At 38.6% G+C, this 4,538-nt stretch overlaps 1 non-coding gene across 1 annotated transcript; it reads left to right on the forward strand.

Annotated features, from left to right (window-relative positions):
• The first annotated feature begins 2,485 nt into the window (after positions 1-2,485).
• TRNAM-CAU lies at positions 2,486-2,557 on the forward strand. The gene has a single exon. It is a non-coding gene; the product is annotated as a tRNA-Met (tRNA).
• The last annotated feature ends 1,981 nt before the right edge of the window (positions 2,558-4,538 follow it).

Raw genomic sequence — 4,538 nt, forward strand, 5'->3', positions numbered from 1 at the left:
GACGTGTCCTGTAGAACTCCTGTGTAGATTATGTTTTCCTTTCTGGTTTTTCTGTGTACCTGAAAGATGCCTCTTTGCTGTTATCCGGGGTGACCTTCCCCAGTGCGCAGCTTCCCGTCTTCCGCACTCTAGTGTAATATTAAAAATATTTTCTGATAATCATTTTGGTCTTTTCTTTCTCCTCTGTCTTTGTGCTGCAGAGGGTCAAGGACTGCCACCTTCAATATGGATTGAAGCTCAGTATCAATAAAACAAAGATTCTCACCACTGGGCCAATTGGCAGCATCATGATTGATGGTGAAGAGACTAAGATTGTTCACAGCTTTAGTGTGCTTGGCTCTACAATCAACATTCTTGGCACCAGCAGCCAGGAAATTAAAAGACGTAGTGTGCTGGGAAAATCTGCTGTCAGAGACCTCTCCAAAGTCCTGAAGAGCAATGATGTCAGTCTGGAGATAAAGGTTTGCCTTATCCAGGCCATAGTCTTTGCAATTACTTGCTATGCATCAGAAAGCTGGACCATGAGCAGGGATGATAGAAGGAGAATTGATGCTTTGAGCTGTGATACTGGAGAAGAGTATTGAATATACCATGGGCTGCACCAGGCTGCTCCTTGGAGACAAGGATTCTGAAGCTTCACCTGACATATTTTAGACATGTTACAAGGAGGGATCAGTCCTTGGAGAAGGATGTCATGCAGTGGAGGAACAACACAAGAGAGGAAGATCCTCAATGAGATAGATTGAATCAGCAAATGGGGTAACGGGAGTAGGTGTGTCAGAAACAATAAAATCGGCCCAGGTTAGAGCAGGGTTTAGAGCCATTGTACATAGGGTTGCTATGAGTCTCATGCAACTCAACTGCACATAACAGCAAAAATCACCACAAATAAAATCAATCTACATTTTTAATCCAATCCCAATACAGATACCAAATTCATTTTAAAAAAATAAAAAAAAGGCAATTAGTGCCATTATTTGGAGAGAAAAGAGACCTTGGATAAGCAAAGCACTTTTTAAAAACCAAGATTGAAGTGGAAAACATAGCAGTCCCTGGCTTCAAAAACTACAGCACAGCTGTAATAACCAAAACATCATGGTACAGGTACAATGACAAGCACATAAACAAATGCAATAGAATTGGAAACCCAGAAATAGACCTAACTATCTATGGTCAACTAATATTCAACAAGGAAATGAAAGGTATCAAATGGGGAAATGATAACCTCTTCAACAAATTGTGCAGGCATCCACCTGCAGAAAGCTGAAACAGGATCCATATTTCACACCATACACAAAAATCAACTCAAGGTGGATCAGAGACCTGAGAGTAAAGCCAAAAACCTAACATTCATAGGAGACAAACTGGGAATCAAGGTTAGAAGTACTAGTCCAAGGTATAAAGAGACTGCCAAATACAACCAGAAAAGCACAATCTGAAGAGGATAAAATTGATGCATGGGACTTTCTAAAGGTTAAATCCATGTGTGCATCAAATTTTTTTCCAACAGGGTGAAAAGAAACCTACAGATTGGGAACAAACATTTCAAAATATCATGGCAGATAAGAGTCTTTTAACAAGAATATTCCTGGGCCTCCACAAGTAAAAGACTTATAACCCAATTATATAATGGGCAAAAGACATGGAAAACATTTTCAAGAAGATATTAAAATGGCAAATAGACACATTGGCAATAAGAGAGTTGCAAATCAAAACCACAATGCTGTACCAGCTCACTCCAGTAACAGTGGCAAAGTTTAACAGGGCTGTAAGTAATAAATGTTGGCAAGGATGTAGTGAGAAAGGAACTCTTCTACATTGTTGGTGAGAATGTAAAATGGTACAACCATTCTGGAAGGCAGTTTGGCGGTTCCTCAAAAAGCTGAACATATGACATATGAACATATTCCATATGACCCAGTTATTCCACTACTTGGAATATGCCCTGAGAATGTGAGAACTGAGGTACAAACTGAGATTTGTACACCAATATTCATAGCAGCATTATTCACCATCGCAAGAACATGGAAACAAATGTCCAACCACAAACAAAAGAAATTATGGTACATTCACACAATGGAATACTATGCAGCATGCAGGAGCAATGATTTTGTAGATTATAACCTAACTGGGAGGGAAAAGAAAGCCTTATGCTGAGTGAACTAACTCAGCCCCACAAGGATAAATATTGTATAAAACCATTATTGTAGAATGAGTATAAGGATCCAAGAAAGGCAGGAAAGCATGGAAGCAGAGGGATGAGGATGTGTGGTGGGAGGGGAGTTAGTCATTGGGTTGTACAATTCAATGGGGATGGGGTGAGAGAAATTGAAAGAATCTGATTTTGAAAATAATATATTCAAATTTTGTAAATAAACTAGTATAAAATTTTAGAAAAGGATGATGAAAGAAGAAGAAAAAAGAAATAGACCCTTCTATCATCAACTGTTATTTGACGATGAAACAAAAGATATCAAATGGGTCAAGCAGAGTAGCGCAGCGGAAGCGTGCTGGGCTCATAACCCAGAGGTCGATGGATTGTAACCATCCTCTGCTAAGCTTGATTTGGCGAGCTCTGGTGGCCTAGTGGCAGGAAACTGCACTGCAATCCCAGGGGTGTGCGGTTCAAATCCACCAGATGCTCTGCCGAAGAAGGAGGAACAATCACCTCCTGTACCAGTCAGATCCAATTTGACGGTACAGACATAAAATAAATAAATAAGAATTTTTAAAAAATAAAAAAAAGATATCAAATGGGGAAATGAGAAGTTCATCAACAAATGATGGTGGCAAAACTGTACTACTATCTGCAGAAAACTGAAGCAGGATTCACACCTGTCACCATACACAAAAATCAACTCAAGATGGATAGAGACCTAGAGGAAGCCCCAAACCATAAAGATAATAAAAAGCAATGAAGGACCAAACTTAGAAGGCCCAGCTCATGGTATAAAAAGGCTGACAAATACAACCAAAAATATACAACCAGGAAAGGGTAAAATTGATGAATGGAACCTACTAAAGATTAAAACCCTGTGCACATCAAGAACATTTTCCAACAGAGTGAAAAGAAAGTAGTGACTGGGAGAAACCACTTGGCAATACCCTTTCAGACAAGGGTCCCATACCATATCAAAAGTTTACAGAATCCTGCAGGGCCTCTATTGAGAGAGAGAGAGAGAGAGAGAGAGAGAGAGAGAGAGACTGATAACACAATTACAAAATGGGCAAATGACATGGAAAGAATTTTCACAGAAGGAGATATTTGGATGGCCAACAGACACATGAAGAAATGGTTAAAATTACTGTCAATAGTTGTGATGCAATCAAAACTATAATAAGATACTGTCTCATCCCAGTAGCACAGCACAGGACAGTAAGCAACAAATGTTGGAGAGGATGCGGAGACAGGAACTTTTATATACTGTTGGTGGAATTGTAAAATGGTACAAACATTCTGGAAGGCAGTTTGGCATTTCCTCAAAAAGCTGAACAGAAATTCCATATGACCCAGCAATTACACTCCTTGGAATGAATATACCCTGAGAAAATTAGATCTGAGACACAAGTGTATTTGTACACCAATGTTGTTGCAGCGTTATTCACCATCACAAGAACATGGAAACAGCTGTAACTGTTGAACCACATTAGAATGGACTGAGAAATTTTGGTACATTCACACTATGGAATACTGCGCTGCATGCAGGAGCAATGATTTTGAAAATTGCTTCCTAACTTGGGAAGGATTAGAGAGCATTATACTAAGGGAACTAACTCAGGCCCCTAAGGACAAATACTATATAAGATTATTACTGTAGAAATAAGAGAGGTAACTAGTAAAATGTGTATAAGTATCCGGAGGGATGGGGGTAGGGGCAGAAGGGTGAGGATGAACAGGGTGGTGATCACAATGTTGCACAATCTGATGGGTAAAGGGAGGGGTAGGTAAAGGAATTGAGAAAAATGTGGTGAAAAACTATGTATACAAACTTTGTAAGCTTATCAACTTAAAATAAAATTTTATTTTAAAAAATAGAATGAGGAAGAATCGATGCTTTTGAATTGTGATATTAGAAAATAGTACTGATCCAGCTATTCCATTACTAGGAATATCCAATTATTGTAGCATTATTCACAATAACAATGAGATGGGAGCAATCTAAGTACTCATCTATAAATAAATGGATTAAAAATTGTGGTACATTCACACAATGAGATATTACAGAGCACTGGAAAAGAATGAACTTGTGAAAGACTCCACAATGTACACAAGTCTAGAGGACATTATGCTGAGTGAACTATTTCAATCACAAATGGACAAATACTTTGTATGACAACTGTTATAAAAATATGATGGTTATTGATCAAGGGTCAGGGAGAGCAGGAATACAACGGACAGAGAATGAACACAGTAATGGATCAGGGGGGATAAAGATCAACCTGAAATAGACAATCAGAAGTATGTGTACTGCAACTAGCAATCTAGAACAGAATATGCATAACTGATCTAATAAGAGAAGGATGAGTGCAGAAGGAAA

This window comes from Elephantulus edwardii, unplaced genomic scaffold (assembly GCF_000299155.1).
Source record: "Elephantulus edwardii isolate Elephantulus edwardi_28Jun2011 unplaced genomic scaffold, EleEdw1.0 scaffold00043, whole genome shotgun sequence".
Lineage (NCBI taxonomy): Eukaryota > Metazoa > Chordata > Mammalia > Macroscelidea > Macroscelididae > Elephantulus > Elephantulus edwardii.